We start from the raw sequence: 25,085 nt of genomic DNA on the forward strand, positions 1-25,085 counted from the left end.
CTGCTTACTCATTTTACATTTTCTGCCAGTCTCATTTTTGAGGTGTTTTATTTCTTTCCTCATTTGCTGCATTGTAAAATTTGCTCCTTTTGGCTGTTAAATTCACTATCTTTTACATAACCCAGGGATTTCTACTGGACCTTGTCATTTTGTCTAGTTGATCCTCTGCTACCTTCAGTATTTCATCTCCAAAAGCTACCCAATTGTCTTCTGTTGTAGTCCTTCCACTATTTCCGTGAAATGGTGTCTAATGTTTACTTTGAAACTCTGACAACCTCTGGTGCTTTCAGTTTATCCAGATCTCATGTTCTTCATTTCCTACTTTTCTGCAGTTTCTTCAGTTTTAATCTGCAATTCATAAACAAAAGTTATGGTCTGAGTCTGTGTCTTATTTGGGAAATGTTTTACAGTTCAAAATCTGGTTTCCAAAACTTTGTATTGCCAATATGTTATCTATATGAAACGTTCTGGTGTCTACAGGTCTTTCCCATGTATACATTGTTTGCAATGATTAAATTGTGCTCCATGCAGAATTCTATAACACATCTCCCGCTTCCATTCCTTTCACCAAATACATGTCATCTGACTATTTTTCCTTCTCTACCTTTTCCTACTATCGAATTTCAGTCCCATATCACAGTTAAAATTTTTTCTCCATTAATGAAATGAATAATTTCTTTTATATCAAACTTTTTTCCCTATGTAATTTGTGATGCTAGTAGGCAGATAAATTTGCACTACTGTGATGCTCTTACCTTTGTGTTTATCTTGGCTATGATAATGCATTCACTATGCTGTTCCAGTTTTTCCAATTCATTATTCATCCTGCTCCTGCATTACTGTTATTTGATTTTGTGTTCATAGCCCCAATTATGGAAATCGAAGATGATGTAGATGAAGATGAAATGGGAGATACGATACTACGTGAAGAGTTTGACAGAGCACTGAAAGACCTAAGTCGAATCAAGGCCCCAGGACTAGACAACATTCCATTAGAACTGCTGACAGACTTGGGAGAGCCAGTCGTGACAAAACTCTACCATCTGGTGAGCAAGATCTCAGACTGCAAAAAGAATGTAATAATTCCAATCCCAAAGAAAGCGGCTGTTGACAGATGTGAAAATTACCGAACTATCAGTTTAATAAGTCGCGGCTACAAAATACTAACACGAATTCTTTACAGACGAATGGAAAAACTGGTAGAAGCTGACCTCGGCGAAGATCAGTTTGGATTCCACAGAAATGTTGGAACACGTGAGGCAATACTGACCCTACGACTTATCTTAGAAAATAGATTAAGGAAAGGCAAACCTACATTTCTAGCATTTGTGGACTTAGAGAAAGCTTTTGACAATGTTGACTGGAATACTCTCTTTCAAATTCTGAAGGTGGCAGGGATAAAATACAGGGAGTGAAAGTCTATTTACAATTTGCACAGAAACCAGATGGCAGTTATAAGAGGTGAAAGGGAAGCATTGGTTGGGAAGAGAGTGAGACAGAGTTGTAGCCTATCCCCGATGTTATTCAAGCTGTATATTGAGCAAGCAGTAAAGGAAACAAAACAAAAATTTGGAGTAGGTATTAAAATCCATGGAGAAGAAATAAAAACTTTGATGTTCGCCGATGACATTGTAATTCTGTCAGAGACAGCAAAGGACTTGGAAGAGCAGTTGAATGGAATGGACAGTGTCTTGAAAGGAGGATACAAGATGAACATCAACAAAAGCAAAATGAGGATAATGGAATGTAGTCGAATTAAGTAGGTTGATGCTGAGGGAATTAGATTAGGAAATGAGACACTTAAAGTAGTAAAGAAGTTTTGCTATTTGGGGAGGAAAATAACTGATGATCGTCGAAGTACAGGGGATATAAAATGTAGACTGGCAATGGCAAGGAAAGCGTTTCTGAAGAAGAGAAATTTGCTAACATCGAGTATTGATTTAAGTGTCAGGAAGTCGTTTCTGTAAGTATTTGTATGGAGTGTAGCCATGTATGGAAGTGAAACATGGACGATACATAGTTTGGACAAGAAGAGAATAGAAGCTTTCAAAATGTGGTGCTACAGAAGAATGCTGAAGATTAGATGGGTAGATCACATAACTAAAGAGGAGGTATTGAATAGAATTGGGGAGAAGAGGAGTTTGTGGCACAACTTGACTAGAAGAAGGGATCGGTTGGTAGGACACGTTCTGAGGCATCAAGGGATCCTCAATTTAGTATCGGAGGGCAGAGTGGAGGGTAAAAATCGTAGAGGGAGACCAAGAGATGAATACTGTAAAGAGATTCAGAAGGATGTAGGTTGCAGTAGGTACTGGGAGATGAAGAAACTTTCCCAGGCTAGAGTAGCATGGAGAGCTGTATCAAACCAGTCTCAGGACTGAAGACTACAACAACAACATCAACAACATGACTTGAGTAGGCGATAACTGACAGCATCATCTGTTAACGACCTGTGATGGCTGCTCAGATTGGCTCGTGAATCGTTTATATAGATAATGAACGGCAAAAGACCTCTAACATTACCTTGGGGAACGCCAGAAACGATTCTGTTTTACTCGATGACTTTCCATCAGTTATAACGAACTGTGTCCTCCTGACTGGAAATCACGAATCCATACACATAACTGCGACGACATTCCATTAGAACGCACTTTCACTACAAGCATCTTGTGTGGTACAGTGTCAAAAGCCTTTTGGAAATATAGAAATACGGAATCAATTTGAAATCTCTTGTCAGTAGCACTCAACACTTCGTGTGTGTAAAGAAAAAATGGTGTTTCACAAGAACTATGTTTTCCAATCCGTGTTGACCGTGTGTCAATAGACCATTCTCTTTGAGGTAATTCATACTGTTCGAACACAAAATATGTTCCCAAATTCTGTTGCATGTCGACGTTAACTGTATGGGCCCGTAATTTATGGATTACTCCTATTACGTATCTTGAATACTCACGTGACCTGTGCAACTTTCCAGTTTTTACGGATTTTACATCGAGAGAGCGGGTTGTTAAATATGGAGCTATTGCATTAGCATACTCTGAAAAGAACCTAATCGGTATACATTCTGGACCAGAAGACTTGCTTTTATTAAGTGATTTAAGTTGCTTCACTACTTCGAGGATATCTACTTCTACTTTAAAAGTTTTGATAAGTGCTAAAGCTGAATTGTAAGTGGCATTAAAAAAGAAGTGAGCCGGATACATACTTACAGAAACAAGTACCTGTATGTTAGAAGTTGACCCTGGCTGTTGAGACACTTGTCCCACTGTGACATAAGGCGAGTGAATGGTTGTCTCATAAAATTCCCGAGGCTGCGATGTTAACCAGTTCCACACATACAGCTGGACGTCGTTGTCCACACGAGTGCAGGAAAGGTTATGCTGACATTCTTCTTTGACCAAGATGGCCCCCTTCTGATTCACTTCCTGCAGCACGAGACAACAGTGAATGCCCAGCGTTAGTCGCAAACCTTGATCACCCTTCGCCAAGCAATCAAATCAAAACGACCGGGCAATCTCACCCGTGGGGTCATCTGTTCCACGACATTGCAGAGCCTCATATGGCCAACACAGTCGCGGCACTTCTGCAGAAATTCAAATGAGAGGTTCTCGGCAACCCTCCATACAGTCCGGACCTCTTTCCCTGTGATTACGCCATTTTTGTTCCCCTTGAAAAGGCTCTGAGGGGCAAGCGATTCACCTCGGACGATGGCGACCAGCTGTACTTGCGAAACTGGTTAACATCGCAGCCCCGGGAATTTTATGAGACAGCCATTCGCAGCCTTGTGTCACAGTGGGACAAGTGTCTCAACAGCCAGGGTCAATACTTCTAACATACAGGTACTGGTTTCTGTAATTATACTTCCGGCTCGTTTCGTTTTGAACGCTCCTTATACTTCCATTTGACAAAAGGTCATACTGTCGAAATCGCAATATTGGTTTCTGCAAATAAATAATTTACAATAAAAATGCGACCACTATGTCATTTACAAAATTGTACATGACTGAACACCAGCTACGAGAAGTTAATCTTAGTTTTTGAATGAAATTTCTCGAATATAATGACACTGTAAACGTGTTTTTAGTTTGATTTCCTCAAACAGAGCAAACTTAGCTTTTGCTCGCCTAGCTTAAATTTATCACTTCCAAAAAAGGCGCATTTTAACTGGTAGCGAGCATTCCAACAAGTGGTAACTCACAGCCACACCGACATCTGTGCGTTACTGCATGTTAGCGCGCGCAAGTGCTTGAATTTGTATGTGCAACGACCTGATTGACTAACTTCAGGGCAAAATAATTCTGAAACGGCGCAGAGCATCGAATGTTTTTCTTAACAGTTATTTATCAGGAACATTTTCTCTGCAACACCCTTGCAACATTTTCGGACTAATTCGAACTATTCTAAGTTCACACTTTACCGTCAGACTGTGAGAGCCACCCATAAAGTATAAACGGAAAATGTTATCATCTACTACTCGTGCTTCGTAAAGCAAGAATACGGATTTTCGAGTCATATTTTCCTGTATTCGAAATTCACTGCCATGCCGCCAGGATCACTAATGTCGTTCTGTTCCCACATCGTGCGCTTCTTATACACTGAAAAGACAAAAGTCATTGTCCTAATATCGTGTCGGACCTACTTTTACCCGGTGTAGTGCAGCACATCGACGTGACATAGACTCAACTAGTCGTTGGAAATCTCCTGCAGAAATAATGAGCCATGCTGCCTCTATAGCTGTCCATAATTGCAAAAGTGTTGTTGGTGCAGGATTTTGTGCACGAACTCACCTCTCGACTACGTCCCACAAATGTCAGGCGATCTTGGTGGCCAAATCATTCGCTCGACTTGTCCAGAACGTTCTTCAAACCAACTGCGAACAGTTGTGTCCCAGTGACATGGTGCATTGCCATCCATAAAATTTCCATCTTTTTTGGGGAACATGAAGTCCACGAATGACAGGAGCCCATTCGCTCCGTATAAACACCAGACCGTTATGGAGCCACCACCAGTTTGCACAGTGTCTATTGTTGACAACCTGTATCCATGGCTTCGTGGGATCTGCGCCACACTCGAACCTTCCCATCAGCTCTTACCAACTGAAATCGGGACATAGGTGACCAGGCCACAGTTTTCCAGTCGTCTAGGGTCCAATCGATATGGTCACTAGCCCATGAGAAGCGATGTCGTGCTGTTAGCAAAGGCACTCACGACTGTCGTCTGCTGACATAGCACTTTAACGCCAACTTTCGCCGTACTGTCCTCACAGATACGTTTGTCATACGTCGTACATTGATTTCTGCGCTCTTTTCTCCTAGTGCTGCTAGTCTTTTAGCACTGACCCTGAAATTTGCTATTCTCAGCACACTCTCGACACTGTGGATCTCGGAATATTGAATTTCCTAACGATATCCGAAATGGAATGATGATGATGATGTTTGGTTTGTGGGGCGCTCAACTGCGTGGGTATCAGCGCCCGTACAATTATCCAATCTTTGCTCAGTCCAATTTCGCCACTTTCCTGGATGATGATGAAATGATGAGGACAACACAAACACCCAGTCATCTCGAGGCAGGTGAAAATCCCTGACCCCGCCGGGAATCGAACCCGGGACCCCGTGCTCGGGAAGCGAGAACGCGACCGCGAGACCACGAGCGGCGGACTCCGAAATGGAATGTCCCATCCGTCTAGCTCCAAGTACTATTTCGCTTTCAAATTCTTTTAATTCCTGTAGTGCTAATCGCTCGAGTAGAAATGACAGTTCTGCCAATGCACTGCCATTTTATAACGTGTGCGCGCGATACTATGGCCTGTCAAGGCGAGATTTGTATAGAAGCAATACTCAGTATTATGTTTCAGCTTTCCACACGCGTCCAGTAATCGCGCAAGGTTAGAAAACTGCGAAAATTTTCGGCCGGCGAAGAGCTTTTACTCTGCACATCCTGTCAGTAGATCTTCTTCGTACTAGCTATTACAGTTGGAGTCATGAACGATGGCGGTCGAGTTTAGGCTTGTTCTGCGCATCTACGTCACGCATTCTCCGACAGCCAAAGCGCGTTCAGAAGTGTTCTGACAAGGAAACCTCCCCATCGCACCCCCCTCAGATTTACTTATAAGTTGGTACAGTGGATAGGCCTTGAAAAACTGAACACAGATCAATCGAGAAAACAGGAAGAAGTTATGTGCAACTATGAAAAAAAAAAAGCAAAATATACAAACTGAGTAGTATGGGGAGAGTCCATTCCCTTGTCTCACTGCAGTTTTTATCTCGAAGCTTTCTGAGATCTCACCTCTAAATTTAACCTTCGAATGGGTGTTTGTCAAGGTGAGTCTGCGGATTTTGTTTTCTAGTCCTAGTTCCTGGAGTATTTTGCTAAGCGTTTCTCTATCAGTGGTGTCATAGGCCTTCCTGAAATCAACAAAGGTGACGACCATCATGCAGTTTCTAATTGTGGAGTACGCCAGTCCAGGTTTAAGGTTGAGGATCTGTTCATCACAGGATTGTGTCTTCCTGAAGCCACCCTGATATTCTCACAGTTGACTATCTAGTTGATCTTCTGTCCTTGTTTATAATGCCTCAGAGAAAATCTTGTGTGTTACTGGGACGAGAGAAATTCCACGGTAGTTGCTCAGATCAGTAAAATCTCCCTTTGTGTGTAGCGGATTGATCAGAGCCTTGTTTCAATCACGTGATGATTTTTCTGTTTCCCAGATGTCCTGGATGATCTCGGTGAGCTTCCAGCACACCTTCAGAGTTCAGCAATGATATAGTGCTCTCCAGCTGCCTTATTATTCTTTAGTACTTGAATTATTTGTCCATCTTCTTCCAATGAAGGAGGCAGTGAGTCCGGCTTTGGTGTGGTTTGTTTGTAGTTGAAGTCTTCGCTGGGTGGATGACAGCTGAGTAGGTTTTTGAAGTACTGAGCTAAGAGGTGGCAGTTGTTCTTTTCGCTAAAAACCAGTTAGCCTTGCGAGCCTCTGAAGTGGAGGCTTGGCAGATTGTATTCTCTGAGTGTTTGCTTGAAGGTTCTGTAGAAATCTCTGGAGTTATTCTTAGCGAAGCTCTCTTCAATTAGGGTTAGTTGGTTTTGTGTGAAGCCTTAGCTGTAAGCCTTCTTTGTTCTAAAAAGTTCTCCCAATTTTTCTTGGTTTTCTTACAATTCCACTTCCGCCACAGTGTCTGTCTTTGGGCTATTGCATCGTCACAGTCTTCATTGCACCACAGATGCTTCCTTCTTCTCATTGGGTGGGGGGGGGGGGATGTAGTTCATTGGCTGCCTTCACAAGAGTCTTCTGCACTTGGTCCCAGCTGCTGAAATCTGTACTGTTCAGTCTGTGGTTTACTTCTTGTTGGTCCTTAAGTCGCTCTACATCAAATCTTAGCATCTTGGAGGTTTTGTGTACTCTAGTGTGTCTAGATTTTCTTGAAATGGACACATGATCTATCTGAAATGCACCCAAGTTGGTGTTAGGTGAAATCCAAGTCTTCTGCTTCCTTGGCAGGTTTTTGAAGGCTGTGGACTTCATGACCAACCCAAAAGTCCTACTCAGGTCCACCAATCGTTCCCCACTGCGATTGGTTCTCATGTGTGCTGGATAGTTGCCCACTATATTACTGTACTTTTTCTCTCTTTCCAGTTGGGCATTGCAGTCACCAAGCAGTATGAAGGTGTGAGTCTCTGGAAATTTAGAGAGAATTTCTTCTAAGTCTTCCGCAAATTTGTCAGTTCTATCTGTATTGTGTCTGTTGTCCTGGTTGGTTGGGACACGTACGTTGACTACATTGTAGCCCTTGTTAGCACATTTGAGGGAGAGGTTGGATACACAACTGTTTGGGGAGGTGAAGCCAATCATTGAATCCAGTATCTTGTGACTGATTATAAATCCTGTACCTAAGTGGGGTACTTCTTCATTACCTGCTGATCCACTTTTCCTTTGAGGATTCTGTATCCTTGGGACTCAAAGGCACGATCATTCATGAATCTGGCTTCCTGTACTGCTGTCAGCGGATCGGTCAGTTGTTCCAATTTACTCACTTCGAGTAGTAAATTAGCATTCAAAAAATGGCTCTGAGCTCAATGGGACCTAACTGCTGTGGTCACCAGTCCCCTAGAATTTAGAACTACTTAAACCTAACTAACCTAAGGACATCACACACATCCATGCCTGAGGCAGGATTCGAACCTGCGACTGTAGCGGTCACGCCGTTCCAGACTGTAGCGCCTAGAACCGCACAGCCACTCCGGCCGGCTCATTAAATGTTGCGAAGAAGGTTTGCCGTCTCGGTCTGAGTTTACGTCCGCTGATTCCAGGATGCTCCGACTCATCCTCAAAGCATGTTGGTGCGGACTCCCCAGAATCCGAAGGTCCGCTAACGTCGCCTTGGGTGACGGTGGATTGGTTACCACCTGGGGTAGTGCATTCAGCGAAATTTCCCTCCATGCTCAGTTGAAGATTTTTCTTTGTGGGACAGTGGCGAGCGGCTGTCCAAGATACTACCCAAGTTGTTAGCTTGAGAGGCCCCTAGACAGGTTGCCTTCACTATGGCTAAGAAGCCATGTCCACACCAGTCTTTACTTATGACAACGGATGGTAAGGTAAAGGACAAGGCAGGGACAGGATGAGGATAGGAAAATGGGGATGGATAGGATGTTGCGGGACACACTCTGTCTGGTTCCTCCCCTTCGACCTGTCTGGCTTGGGTGACCCTTCTGGCAGCTAAGCTACCGCCGGCATAGCCCTCCGGATCCAGAGCACGCAAACCTCCTCGCCTGCACGGACAGTGCTTCGTTAAGGCGTTGTCCCCTCTTCAGTGTATTTATTTTATTTTTATTAAAACAAAAATTTTGTGGATGCGACGCGCGCTCAAGATTATGCACGTGGGTGCTCGGGCCTCGGCGCAGCCAATCAGTCGGCGCGTATGCCGCCACCTGTGTACATGCATATCGCTATCCCGTGATTTTTGTGCCACCAGTGTAATCTGGTGTCGTGTGATCAACACCGACTCAAAGAAAGGCCTCGGCGCTTGTTCCTGACGTCACGTCAGCTAGGCACGGCGAACTCCACGTCTGTTGCAGGCAGAAACGCCTGGGCGCGCTTATCACTATAAATCTCTTATTTTTGGACAAAATGTTTGGTATTGTTTTGGATTCTGCAGTTTTATTTAGATGAAAGATTTTCTTACTATCGTAAAGCTACAAATGAAGATCATAGTTCTGTATTACTGAATCCTGTCGAAACAAACGTAGATCAATATGAGAAGATGCTTCGCCCCATTGCAAGCTTCGGAAATTTTACATTCAAGTAACTGTATTTACTTGATCCATTTTGCTATCGAAACTTACCCCAACCCCCTTACAATGAACTCGTTTCTTTTATTTATTTTCGTTTGACATCGTCACTGGAAATGTGAACTAATTTACAAATGTCCAACTGTTGCTAGTCATTAGATTACAGTCGTTTTCAACGAAAGGAATTCTAAACAGGAAACAAAATAGCTTCATACATCGGAACCACTGCTGAGCTTAAACTTTTTGAAACATGGACATTAGAACAGATAAATATTCAAATGGTTCAAATGGCTCTGAGCACTATGGGACTCAACTGCTGAGGTCATTAGTCCCCTAGAACTTAGAACTAGTTAAACCTAACTAACCTAAGGACATCACAAACATCCATGCCCGAGGCAGGATTCGAACCTGCGACCGTAGCGGTCTTGCGGTTCCAGACTGCAGCGCCTTTAACCGCACGGCCACTTCGGCCGGCGAACAGATAAATATTCCCCTCTTGCAACTGAAAGGAGAAACTTTATAAGATAAAAAAATTTTATCTGATAAAACAAGTATCTCTCTTTTGCATCTTCTTCTGTCCCCCACCCCCTCCCCCAACGTGTACAATCGCAAGATATTTCATTAACATTCACTGCTCCTCACCCCATAGTCAACCAAGATACCTAAAGAAGAGCACCAGTATGTTCACAGTTTCTTGTAAAAGCAACCCAGTACAAACGTAACTTCCTCAGATTTACAAATAAGGTAAAGAAGCACGAATTCTGTTGCTGCTGGACCATGAAGTTGTTTTTGTATGTCAATCCTTAAAACTGGTGGAAATTTAAGTTCAGGAGTACACTATTTGTTAAGAAGTGTAATGAATTGCACAATTAATTGATCGCAGAAATGTCTCAGAACAACGTGTGTTGTTCAACTACCACCAATAGTTTCACATTTTCCTGTGCCAGGGAGGGAGACACCACCATTATGAGTATGCCTGCGACAGACCTGGCGTTCGCCGTGCCTAGCTGACGTGACGTCAAGAACAAGCGCCGAGGCCTTGCTTTGAGTCGGTGTTGGTGTGGTGCGCCACGCCACTCGGCCGAGCGGCCTGCCTCGCGAGCTGAACGGAAGGGCGCGGTCTGCGCTTGCTGCTACTCCGCCGTCGGCTTCGCCGCCGCCACGGTCGCCGCACCAGGGTACTCGGCCTGTGTGCAGAAGCCGAGCCCGAGGCTGTGGCCCCGGCGAGCTGGCGGAAATTACGCGCGGCAGCAGTGGCCCGCCACTATCGATTACTCGCTATTCCGCCCGCTGTCGGCAAAGTACTCCGTCCCCAGGTGCGCCTCGCAAATTACCCGCACCGGCAGCTCGTCCGGCTCCCGATCGGCGCCGGATACAAACTTTCCGACAAACTAAAACTGGGTCCAGCTTAGTCGCCGTTCGTGTTTTCCCCACCGTGGAAGGCTGACAACCCGCTGGCGTTGTTGTCAGATTCTCGAGTACCGGAGAGTCCTACATATACAGGGTGTTACAAAAAGGTACGGCCAAACTTTCAGGAAACATTCCTCACACACAAATAAAGAAAAGATGTTATGTGGACATGTGTCCGGAAACGCTTAATTTCCATGTTAGAGCTCATTTTAGTTTCGTCAGTATGAACTGTACTTCCTCGATTCACCGCCAATTGGCCCAACTGAAGGAAGGTAATGTTGACTTCGGTGCTTGTGTTGACATGGAACTCACTGCTCTACAGTACTAGCATCAAGCACATCAGTGCATAGCATCAACAGGTTAGTGTTCATCACGAACGTGGTTTTGCAGTCAGTGCAATGTTTACAAATGCGGAGTTGGCAGATGCCCATTTGATGTATGGATTAGCACGGGGCAATAGCCGTGGCGCGGTACGTTTGTATCGAGACAGATTTCCAGAACGAAGGTGTCCCGACAGGAAGACGTTCGAAGCAATTGATAGGCGTGTTAGGGAGCACGGAACATTCCAGCCTATGACTCGCGAATGGCGAAGACCTAGAACGACGAGGACACCTGCAATGAACGAGGCAATTCTTCGTGCAATTGACTATAACCCTAATGTCAGAGTCAGAGAAGTTGCTGCTGTACAAGGTAACGTTGACCACGTCACTGTATGGAGAATGCTACGGGAGAAACAGTTGTTTCCGTACCATGTACAGCGTGTGCAGGCACTATCAGCAGCTGATTGGCCTCCACGGGTACACTTCTGCGAATCGTTCATCCAACAATGTGTCAATGTTCTCTTTACGGATGAGGCTTCGTTCCAACGTGATCAAATTGTAAATTTTCACAATCAACATGTGTGGGCTGACGAGAATCCGCACGCAATTGTGCAATCACGTCATCAACACAGATTTTCTGTGAACGTTTGAGCAGGCATTGTTGGTGATGTCTTGATTGGGCTCCACGTTCTTCCACCTACGCTCAATGGAGCACGTTATCATGATTTCATACGGGATACTCTACCTGTGCTGCTAGAACACGTGGCTTTACAAGTGCGACACAACATGTGGTTCATGCACGATGGAGCTCCTGCACATTTCAGTCGAAGTGTTCGTACGCTTCTCAACAACAGATTCGGTGACCGATGGATTGGTAGAGGCGGACCAATTTCATGGCCTCCACGCTCTCCTGACCTCAGCCCTCTTGACTTTCATTTATGGGGACATTTAAAAGCTCTTGTCTACGCAACCCCGGTACCAAATGTAGAGACTCTTCGTGCTCGTATTGTGGACGACTGTGATACAATACGCCATTATCCAGGGCTGCATCAGCGCATCAGGGATTCCATGCGACGGAGGGTGGATGCATGTATCCTCGCTAAGGGAGGACATTTTGAACATTTCCTGTAACAAAGTGTTTGAAGTCACGCTGGTACGTTCTGTTACTGTGTGTTTCCATTCCATGATTAATGTGATTTGAAGAGAAGTAATAAAATGAGCTCTAACATGGAAAGTAAGCGTTTCCGGACACATGTCCACATAACATACTTTCTTTCTTTGTGTGTGAGGAATGTTCCCTGAAAGTTTGGTCGTACCTTTTTGTAACACCCTGTATATACAGAGGGGTCCAAAAATGTATGCACTGTTTAAAAGTCCATAACTTGCAAACTAACTGACGGAGTTGTCTCATTTTTGGTGAAAGGGTAGTTTAAAGCCCAACTTAAAGATATCACTGTAGGTGTTCGAAATGGTCACCATTAACATCCACACACAAACGATGCCGCCGGACTGCAGCACGAACTACTGACTGCAACGTGTTCAGTTGGATATTTGCACATGAATGTACGATGGATTCTCGAAGTTCAACCAATGTGCGTGGCTTTTGTCGATAAACGACGTCCTTTAGTGTTTCCCACAGGTAAAAGTCCAGAGGAGTTAGGTCTGGGGAAAGTGGTGGATACTCCACAGCACATCTACGGCCTATCCATCTTCCTGGTAGATTTTCCTCGAGATATGCCCTAACAAGATTTTGGTAGTGGGCTGGGGCACCATCTTGTTTAAAGTAAACTCTTCCGCCTCCATACAAGTCTCGGATGGCAGGTAAAATGGGTGTCTGAAGCTTCTGAAGGTACACCTCACCGGTAACTGTGCCGTCAAAGAAGAATGGCCCAATCAAGGCCCGGTAAGACAACCCACACCACACATTTACTTCTGGCGAATTCACGGCTTTGTCTGCATGGACGTTCGGATTTTCGGCGGTTCAGTAGATGCAACTGTGGCGATTTACTATACCATTCAGTTTGAACTGTGCCTCATCAGACCACACAATCATCTCTGCAATGTCTTCATCGTTGCGCATCATGTTAGTAAACCACTTGCAGTACTCCATTCTACGATCTGGGTCGTCCTCGTTCATTGGGTGTAGCAATCGTGGGATGTAGCACTTCCACTTTGCTGTGTTCAAAATCCGCCGAACACTTGAGCGACTCACTCCAGTTTCACGGGCACGCTGTCTCACAGACTTCTGTGGTGAATTGTTGTAATACACGACGGGAGTTAGCTGGACTTGTTACTGGTACAGGTCGTCCAGATCGTTGTTTGCGTACATATTTAACACAGCCTCCGGCTTCAAATTTGTCTCGAATGCGACGGATTGTTACGCGTGTCGGTGGCTCTGCTTGATATTCATTTCACCATTGCCGTTGAACCTCATTAATGTTTTCGTACTTAAAATAGCACTTCAAAACTGACTTCCTTTCATGTTTACTCGAGTAACTATGTGCAACTAAGAACAAAATACTGACTGTCTGGCGACTGTCATCTGACAAAACAAAACAACGCAATGCAACGCTTGTGTGGCGATTTCCGGAACTACAAACTACTACACCACCAAAGATGAGACAACTCCGTCAATTAGTTTGCCAGTTATGGACTTTTAAACAGTGGCTACCTTTTTTTGGACCCCTCTGTATTTGTTCTTTTGTTCTATTCGATTATCTTCCTGTATACGTATTTTTTCTGTCTCATCTAACGCACACATACCGGAAAATGTCAAAAGGCATCTTGAGAAACAAGAAGAAATTTTCACTTTATCGAGAAAACGCCGTTAGCAAGCAAGTAACTTTGCAAAGTGATTGTGTCATTTGGGTTTTTGTATGTTATCGATGTGCACTTGAGAAAAGAGAGCAAGTTACGTTACTGTTAAACAATCTTCCATCTTGTCGTGGCACAGTCTTTGCCTCTGCGCAGTCTTATACAGTCTAGCTGAAGTGTGGTAGGTAAATGGAAATGAGGGTTTGGCGTCATTGGCCGAGATTCCCTTTTCGGGGCGGGTCTTATTACATTTCGACGCCACATTGGGCGATCTGCGCGCCGGATGGGGATGAAATGATGATGAAGACGACACAACACCACGTCCCTGAGCGGAGAAAAATCTTCGACCCAGCCGGGAATCGAACCCGGGCCTGTAGGATGGCAATCCGTCACGCTGACCTCTCAGCTATAGTGGCGGACAGTGTGGGAGGTGATGGACGTATTCTGTAGTGCTGTGTTGACTTTTGGTTGTACTTGTTAGATGAAGAAAGACTGATTATAAAGGACAGCAAGGATGGATATGATGTGTGCACTGAAAGGTGAAACGAGTATAAATTTAGAATATGTTGTTATTTTTTTGAAGAGAGAGGAAGTTTGTGATAAGACTGCAGCACTGCGCACCTAATTTGTAAGAATGATGATTGTCAGCTAGTTAACTTGCTCACAGCTGACAGAAAGACAACCCCACTTCCCTGGGTCATGCATTAACATATTAACTGATTTAGCCGTTTGGTTTTTATAGAAATTCTCTATTAACATTGTACCCCCTTTAAATCATAGTTAAGCATAGTATTGTTCAGATCTATGTTATGTGTAAAGATCACGTGAAGTATTACTCTCTCTTTTTGAATATACAGGGTGGTCCATTGATCGTGACCGGACCAAATATCTCACGAAATAAGCGTCAAACGAAAATACTACAAAGAACGAAACTTGTCTAGCTTGAAGGGGGAAACCAGATGGCGCTATGGTTGGCTAGCTAGATGACGCTGCCTTAGGTCAAACCGATATCAACTGCGTTTTTTAAAAATAGGAACCCCCATTTTTATTACATATTCGTGTAGTATGTAAAGAAATATGAATGTTTTAATTGGACCACTTTTTTCGCTTTGTCATAGATGGCGCTGTAATAGTCACAAACATATGGCTCACAATTTTATACGAACAGTTGGTAACAGGTAGGTTTTTTAAATTAAAATACAGAACGTAAGTACGTTTGAACATTTTATTTCGGTTGTTCCAATGTGACACATGTACCTTGGTGAACTTATCATTTCTTAGAACGCATGCTGTTACAGCGTGATTACCTGTAAATACCACATTAGTGCAATAAATGCTCAAAATGATGTCCGTCAACCTCAATGCATTTGGCAATACGTGTAACGACATTCCTCTCAACAGCGAGTAGTTCGCCTTCCGTAATGACAATGCGCTGACGCATGTTGTCAGGCGTTGTTGGTGGATCACGATAGCAAATATCCTTCAACTTCCCCCACAGAAAGAAATCCGGGGACGTCAGATCCGGTGAACGTGCGGACCATGGTATGGTGCTTCGACGACCAGTCCACCTGTCATGAAATATGCTATTCAATTCCGCTTCAACCGCACGCAAGCTATGTGCCGGACATCCATCATGTTGGAAGTACACCGCCATTCTGTCATGCAATGAAACATCTTGTAGTAACATCGGTAGAACATTACGTAGGAAATCAGCATACACTGCACCATTTAGATTGCCAACTATAAAATGGGGGCCAATTATCCTTCCTCACCGAGCGGGGTGGCGCAGTGGTTAGACACTGGACTCGCATTCGGGAGGACGACGGTTCAATCACACGTCCGGCCATCCTGATTTAGGTTTTCCGCGATTTCCCTAAATCACTCCAGGCAAATGCTGGGATGGTTCCTCTGAAAGGGCACGGCCGCCTTCCTTCCCTAATCCGATGAGACCGATGACCACGCTGTCTGGTCTGTTTCCCCAAACCAACCAACCAACCAACTATCCTTCCTCCCATAATGCCACACCATACATTAACCTGCCAAGGTCGCTGATGTTCCACTTGTCGCAGTCATCGTGGATTTTCCGCTGCCCAGTAGTGCATATTATGTCGGTTTACGTTACCGCTGCTGGTGAATGACGCTTCGTCGCTAAATAGAACGCGTGCAAAACATGTGTCATCGTCCCGTAATTTCTCTTGTGCTCAGTAGGAACACTGTACACGACGTTTAAAGTCGTCGCCATGCAATTCCTGGTGCATAGAAATATGGTACGGATGCAATCGATGTTGATGTAGCACTCTGAACACCGACTTTTTTGAGATTCCCGATTCTCGCGCAATTTGTCTGCTACTGATGTGCGGATTAGCCGCGACAGCAGCTAAAACACCTACTTGGGCATCATCATTTGTTGCAGGTCGTGGCTGACGTTTCACATGTGGCTGAACACATCCTGTTTCCTTAAATAACGTAACTATCCGGCGAACGGTCCGGACACTTGGATGATGTCGTCCAGGAGACCGAGCAGCATACATAGCACACGCCTGTTGGCATTTTGATCACAATAGCCATACATCAACACGATATCGACCTTTTCCGCAATTGGTAAACGGTCCATTTTAACACGGGTAACGTATCACGAAGCAAATAACGTCCGCACTGGTGGAATGTTACGTGATACCACGTACTTATACGTTTGTGACTATTACAGCGCCATCTATTACAAAGCGAAAAAAGTGGTCCAACTAAAACATTCATATTTCCTTACGTACTACACGAATAGGTAATAAAAATGGGGGTTCCTATTTAAAAAAACGCAGTTGATATCCGTTTGACCTATGGCAGCGACATCTAGCGGGTCAACCATAGCGCCATCTGGTTACCCCCTTCAAGCTAGACAATTTTCGTTCTTTGTAGTTTTTTCGTTTGACTCTTATTTCGTGACTTATTTGACCCGGTCACTATCAAATTTGCGCTTTATCGAGGAAACGCCGTTAGCAAGCAAGTAACTTTGCAAAGTGATCGTGTCATTTTGGTTTTTGTATGTTTTCGATGTGCAGTTCAGAAAGAGAGCAAGTTCCGTTACTGTTAAACAATCTTCCATCTTGTCGTGGCACAGTCTTCACCTCTGCGCAGTCTTATACAGTCTAGCTGAAGTGTGGTAGATGATGGACGTATTCTGTAGTGCTGTGTTGACTTTTGGTTGTACCTGTTGATGAAGAAAGACTGATTATAAAGGACAGCAAAGATGGATAGGATGTGTGCATTGAAAGGTGAAACGAGTATAAATTTTGAATAATGTTATTATTTTTTTGAAGACAGAGAAAGTTTGTGATAAGACTGCAGCACTGCGCACCTAATTTGTAAGAATGATTATTGTCACCTAGTTAACTTGCTCACAGCAGACAGAAAGACAGCCCCACTTCCCTGGGTCATGCATTAACATATTAACTGATTTAGCCGTTTGGTTTTTATAGAAATTCTCTATTAACATTGTACCCTCTTTAAACCATAGTTAAGCATAGTATTGTTCACATCTGTGTTATGTGTAAAGATCACGTGAAGCGTTACTCTCTCTTTTTGAGTATATACTTCATTCTAAAATCGTTGTCTTGGCATATTTCGTAGGAATATGTCGCTCTCCCCACCCCACTGTTTATCCGTATGCATTACCACATGCAACAGTTTGAACATGTATTTATAAACAGAAATCTAGCATAACCGCTGCCTGCTTGCGGTTTGCCGTTGTGCTTTCAAGAAATCTGCAACAGTGTTGTCAAGACGGGAGGTAAGTGGAAATTTTGATTAGGGCCAGATAATTGGCTTAGTTCAGTTGCGCGTTTAATACAATTCAGATTGCATTCAGATCAGTTACTGTTCAGTTCAAATAAGGTTCTGTTTAGTCAAAAGTTAGCATACAAGTTTAAGTTGTATAACACTTTGTGTGGTCATAGTTTTGTTAATAAGTAGACTTCTATAGAGTGATAGGTAAATTTGGGCTACATTTCGTACAGAGACTAATGTATTGGGGAGGTTACAACTTGTTAGCAACTGGAAGTAGCGACACATGCTTCGCGCTCTTATTTCCCCTCCATTCATTCGTGAAGCTGATGCCAGTTAGTAGCATTTTTGTTACCATATTCCAGAGTTCACACAAGGCAGGTCCTTCCAAGCTATCATACTCTTATGTGACAGCAGCCATTTTGAATCTTTAATGTGATGTATCAAACTCTATTCGCATAGTGCTCGTCGCTAGAAAATACAGGGCAGTTGTAATTTAACTTTCGCTGCTTGGGAGGGCCCCCAGAGGACAGTGAAGCTTTCTGGAAACATTTGTAAGGACACACGGAACACAGATAACTAATAAACCATTGAAAGAAACACGTTTTAACTACACATCAGAGGGTAACATCTGTTAACTCTTTGAAGGGCAGAGGAAACTGTAACTAACCATATACGTAGACGGTTTCAATGGGTGGTGGTCACTGTGGCTAACCACATAATATTTTCTCCCTTTACCGCTCCGGGGCCAGTAGTCTCTCTGCCAACCACCTAATTGTTGCCTAAAATGCCGCTAGATGGCAGTGCAGGTCTTCTGTGCCAATTTGCCGCGTACACAGAACAATAGTTGATACTTCTTCATTGTTAGCACTGTTCTCGGAAGAGGCGTGCAGTATTCTCTGTAGCTCTTCTTCATACAACTATTTTTGGTAAGTAATTGCTTATATTTATGTGTTCAACACATATAAGGCTACGTGTAATGTAATTTTAAACTGAAATAGAATTTTCCATGTTTTACAAATTTCTGTGTGATTAGTGCTGCTAATCACCGCCCTTCTGCTCCACCCAGTATATTTTCTTCGTCTCCATCGAATATGTCTAGCCGAAAAGGAATGTTACCAAATTTTATTTGGAAAAATATCTTCTAGTGACAGCAGTGTTGACAGTGACAGCACTGACCCCCATTCACGACAAGCTGGGCAAGTTCTGGTCTTGTGTGCAGTCTTGTGGTTCTAAATTTAACCATTTGTCTTCATGGAAAGAATCATATTATTTTCATGGACAATTATTTTACATCATATGATCTGTTCATGGACCTAAAATCCAATGGTGTGTACGCTTGTGGAACAATAAATCCCAGAAGGAAAAACATACCAAACGTCAAGGAGGAAAAGGAACTGGAAAGAGGGGAATTCGATTACAAAATATGCAGTGATGACATAGTAATCTATAGATGGAAAGATAACAGGGCAGTCAACATGATTTCAACATGTCATTCACCATCAGATGCGTCCACAGTAACTCGAAAAATGAAAGATGGAACAATAACCAATATCACTTGTCCAACTGTATTGAAAGACTACAATTCCAATATGAACTATGTGGATAAACTCAGACTGTGCTATTGTCAGAAAAACCAAGAAATGGTGGATGAGATTGTTTCTTCACTTTTTAGACTGCAGTGTGACAAACGCGTTCATTATGCACAAGGAAATCGAAAAGGAGCAGTTCATAATAAAGATTTCCGTCGAGAGGTGTACAAAATCTTGTTGGCTCCAAAAATAGTTTCAGTGGCAGCTAATTTTGCTTCTGTATCCCAAAGTAGTATAGCAACCCAGATCAAATCACACAAACCATACGTGGACGAAAGTATTCGCCACGAAAGCAGTAAACAACAACCAATTCACTCATCATCTAGAAGATGCGCAGTTTTCAGTTCAAAGAAAAATCCAGTGCGAACAGTATGGATGTGTTCAGTATGGCTCTGAGCACTATGGGACCTAACATCTATGGTCATCAGTCCCCTAGAACTTAGAACTAATTAAACCTAACTAACCTAAGGACAGCACAGAACACCCAGCCATCACGAAGCAGAGAAAATCCCTGACCCCGCCGGGAATCGAACCCGGGAACCCGGGCGTGGGAAGCGAGAACGCTACCGCACGACCACGAGATGAGGGCGATGTGTTCAGTATGCGAAGTACCTTTGTGTCTGAGAGCAGGCAAGAACTGTTTCAAGAGATACCAAGAAAATTAAAAACTAGTTATTTCAAAGTTCAACCACCAAATATCGAATCTGTATACTGTAATGGGGTGGTGTTTACCTGTAGTGACCACATTTAATGTTAATATTTTGTTGTTGTTTAACTGAATGTATAAAATGTATAAAACATGTCGAGACAATAAAACAAATGTGTTACAAGTAAAAGAAATTTGAAATTTGCAAATAATTTTTCTTGCCCCACTAGGGTAAATTTTAGTGGTGTTTACCTGCCCCTCAAAGAGTTAACTGCGTACTACGTTTACGTTCCAGATCAGTGTGACGTCCATCTGAATACACGACAGCCTACAACCACACTAGAGATACCATTTCAGAACTGTTCGCAGTATTTTTCGAATGATGGACCATGGAATGTTCAGCCGTAGTGACACATCTCGTGCTCTGATTGAAGATCACACATTGCGTCCAGCACTCTCAGCCACGGCAACAGTAACTTAACACTTTTTGACACAACTGGCCGTCCGTCTCTCCCAGGAGTAATTCCTAAATCGCCTGTCAGTTCAAACTTCCGAATCATGTTCTGCAACCCTCGTGAGGAAACACAACCTCTCTGCATTCCTTTAATGCTGTAAGTAGGCTGTTTAGGTTTTTATGTTGGTAACGCGACGTAGCGCTCTGTATGAAAATCACTGACTATGCTGTGTGCAGTCTGTGGCTGTTTGGACTCATTGTTAGAATATTCGGTAGTATAGTGTTGGGCAATTCGATGTGAACTTGCGGATTTTATGAACTTTTAACGGGCAAAATTGTGGCTTTAGCGGAAAAAAATTTTTAGCGACTTCTAGCGACTGTTTAGGCAGTCAAGACTAAGTTACCTTTCAAATCTTTTGCATACGAGTCGGTCTTAAAACTCAGTCACCTTCGGTTATGGACCACCGCTACATCCTCCGTGTTGTGCTAATTTTCTCTTCCTAATAAATATCAACATTCCTTTACTTCCCTAATTCCCCTTGTGGGGAGGGAAAATAAAAGATTACTCTATGAAGAAAAACTCAACGCATGCATATTGTACCGCAAAATACTTTTACACCACCAGTATCCGCTAGAGACTTTAATTAGCTCTTCGTTTATACTCGCATAATTTAGTCAATTACGGTTCAAAACGCTTCCTTGCTATCATGAAATTTTTTACGACCTGCTAATTTTAACAATTTTCTTGGAAACTTATACACGGCTATCTTAATTATGTACAAAAAGATCCACATATTTCCTTAATCTAGTACAAAAAAGCACAGCTGTGTTTACTTTTGTTTTTTAATGAAACTGAAGTATGAAACCAAATACTAGTATATTAATAGGTACAGATTGGAAAAGTTGTCAACTGACAAGCTTATTTGTATCCGAGAAACGGTCAGCCATTTACACAGTAGTAACATCATGAAAAGATGATAGAGAGATTTTTGCCAGTCTCGTTAAGTGTCAAAGATCTTATGCCAAATGAGTGAATAGAGAGTGTAAATATTTTCTCGCAAGCCTAAAAGTGTAAGTATGTTAAAATGGGCATTTTTTAAATTCCTTTTGTAGGGATTATTGAAAGTGAGATTGCGTTGCGCTAAAATATTGTGTGTCAGTTTAGTGATGATCAGAATAAGTAAAGACAGAACTGTCTAAGTACGTTCAGTTTTACTCAGCTGTCTCTGTATCAAATAACGTAGAAGTTTACCTGCACAGTAATTCATAATTTTTCTAACAAGGGAACCTCCCCATCGCACCCCCCTCAGATTTAGTTATAAGTTGGTACAGTGGATAGGCCTTGAAAAACTGAACACAGATAAATCGAGAAAACAGGGAGAAGTTGTGTGGAACTATGAAAAAATAAGCAAAATATACAAACTGAGTAGTCCATGCGCAAAATAGGCAATATTTAGGATAATCTGAGACCAGGAGCGCCGTGGTCCCGTGGTTAGCGTGAGCAGCTGCGGAACGAGAGGTCTTGGGTTCAAGTCTTCCCCGTGGTTAGCGTGAGCAGCTGCGGAACGAGAGGTCTTGGGTTCAAGTCTTCCCTCGAGTGAAAATTTTTATTTTCAGACAATTACCAGAGTTCAGGCACTCACACATAATCAACTTCGCTCTCCAAAATTCCAGGACATGTTCAGTTTTGCTTGGACATATACAGGATTTGACGGTCTACACACGGAAAAATTTGAAAACGTTAAAAACATATGTTTTGACAGAGCACAGAGGAAACTGTGCGACTGTGAAACTGTTGCATTCATTTGTTGCAGTTTATGTGACACACTCTTATGTTTTCATCACTTTTTTGGGAGTGGTTATCACATCCACAAGAAAACCTAAATTGGGCAAGGTAGAAGAATCTTTTTACCCATTCGCCAAGTGTGCAAGTTAGGTGCGTCGACAACATATTCCTGTCATGTGACGCATATGCCGTCACCAGTGTCGTATAGAATATATAAGACGTGTTTTACTGGATCAAATGTTTTCGGTTCTCATTGGAGAGGCACGTCCATTCGTCTACTAATCGCACGGTTTTGCGGTGCGGTCGCAAAACACAGAGACTAAACTTATTACAGTGAACAGAGACGTCAATGAACGAACGGACAGATCATAACTTTTCAAAAATAAAGTAAGTAAACTTTCCGCTCGAGGGAAGACTTGAACCAACGACCTCTCGCTCCGCAGCTGCTCACGCTAACCACGGGACCACGGTGCTCCTATGCTTACATGCTCCTTGATATTGCCTATGTTGCCGATGGACTACTCAGTTTGTATATTTTGCTTATTTTTTCATAGTTCCACACAACTTCTTCCTGTTTTCTCGATTGATCTGTGTTCAGTTTTTCAACGCCTATCCACTGTGCCAAATTATAACTAAATCTGAGGGGGGTGCGATGGGGAGGTTCCCTTGTAAGGGGTCGTTTCAATGCGTCAACACTTACGAAGAGCAGCAACATTGTTGCTCTTCTTTTCATAAAACAGCTATACGAATAAAGCCGCGCTCACTTTATCCAGACCCATGTTTACTGACTGCTAAATGCACACTGATACTTGTGTTTCAACCGTACGGTGCGGTGCCAGTACTGGCTCCTAACGACAAGTCATGGCACTAACGACAAAAATCCTGCAACACACTGTCTCAACAATATCATCACGAAGTTTATTACCCATACGGTAAATACGAGGGTCGTTTAATAAGTAATGCCCCACATTTTTTTTAGAAAAAGCCATGTTGGTACTTAACATTTGATGTTTGTTCTGTGCGCTGGTGAAGTTTCTAACCGTTCTGGTAGATGGCAGAGCCGGAGTACAGCGTCAAAATGGCGCCTACATACGATTCACGTTACAAGCAGCGTGCTGTTTTTGAATTCTTGTGCGCAGAAAAAGAATCCGTGGTGAGCATTCATAAACGTTTGTATGCAGTGTATGGCGATGCTGCAGTTGATAGGAGTACAGTTGGGCATGGGTCTATAACTGGTACCTGAGAACCGGTTGTGGTGTTGATCTGTAAATGTAATCATTTCATGTGCTCCTTATGCACTGTTACTCCGTCCTCAGGCCACGAGTGGCCTACCGGGACCATCCGACCGCCATGTCATCCTCAGAGGAGGATGCGGATAGGAGGAGCGTGGGGTCAGCACACCGCTCTCCCGGTCGTTATGATGTTATTCTTGACCGAAGCCGCTACTATTCGGTCGAGTAGCTCCTCAGTTGGCATCACGAGGCTGAGTGCACCCCGAAAAATGGCAACAGCACATGGTGGCTGGATGGTCGCCCATTCAAGTGCCGGCCACGCCCAACAGCGCTTAACTTCGGTAAACTCACGGGGACCGGTGTATCCACTGTGGCAAGGCCGTTCTCTTATGCTCTGTTGCAACAATAAATTTTGAGTGAACTGGAAACCTCTAAAAGAGAGTTCTAATTTTTCCAGCAGTGTAGATAATAATGTTAGAGCCTCAGGAAATGCAGAAACAGATCTACGCTCGGGACGTCCTGTCACAGCCACTGCTCCAGACATGCTGAATTGTGCGGATGGCATTATTCGTGCCGACTGGCGCATCACAACTCGACAATTGACTCTACCGTTGCCGGTCAGCATTGAAAGTGTGTCTGCTATGATCGAGACTCTCGGATACTCAAAGAGGTGCTCACGATGGGTTCCACGAATGCTCACAGTGGACCACAAAATTCAGAGAAAGGCCATTTCATCTGAATTGTTGGAGCGTTTTGAGATCGACGGAGAGGCTTTAATGTCACGGATCGTTACGGGGGACGAAAGCTAGGTGCACCACCTTGCGCCGGAAACGAAAAGGCAGTCCATGGACAAGAGTTTTTACCAGTAGGGAATACATGCTCTTCCACAACGTCGGTGTACGGCCGTTGAAGGTGGATACTATGTAGAAAAATAGGACATGGACAAGACATGTTGATGTACATTGCCACCAAATTCTGACTCTTAACAATAAATATGTTCTGCGAAAAAAATGTGGGGCATCACTTATTAATCGACCCTCTTAGTTTTCCGTCTGCCCTGGCTCATGTAGCCAAAATTTAATTATAATCACCATGGAAGTTTGTGGTTGGAAAATTTCTAAATAGGGTGCTGCACTGCACCGAAGTTTAGCAGAAATTCGTCTAAAGGGATCAGCTTATTCAGATTTCCTTCAGACAAAGACCCAAGGGCAATATGCTTACAGAACTGTAGGAGAGAGAAATGTAAACCAACTACACATTCCAAGTTCCGTGAGGTATGGAAATTAACTGGATAAAGTAATTACAGCTGAAATATCGTATGTTTTCTACACAAAATATATGTGTACGATTTCTTCAAGCTTTCACGATTTACAATTTGAGTTGAATAGTGCCTATGCAAGAAGATTGTTACAAAACTTCACGTTTCAAAACCACAGAACCTAGTCTCTTCTAAACGAAAATATCCAAAAGCGAAGGTAGTAACCAAAGGTACGAAGGTACAAGCATATGGAATAGGTTCCCAGGTACGTGAGTGGTTTGAAGAATTCTTATATAACAAATGTTCAAATGTGAGTGAAATCGTATGGGACTTAACTGCTAAGGTCATCAGTCCCTAAGCTTACACACTACTTAACCTAAATTATCCTAAGGACAAACACACACACCCATGCCCGAGGGAGGACTCGAACCTCCGCCGGGTTATATAACAGAACTCAGTATGTTGTCCTCGATGATGAGTGTTCATCAGAGCCAAGGGCAGCGTCACG

The sequence above is a fragment of the Schistocerca cancellata genome, chromosome 1, assembly GCF_023864275.1.
Source record: "Schistocerca cancellata isolate TAMUIC-IGC-003103 chromosome 1, iqSchCanc2.1, whole genome shotgun sequence".
Lineage (NCBI taxonomy): Eukaryota > Metazoa > Arthropoda > Insecta > Orthoptera > Acrididae > Schistocerca > Schistocerca cancellata.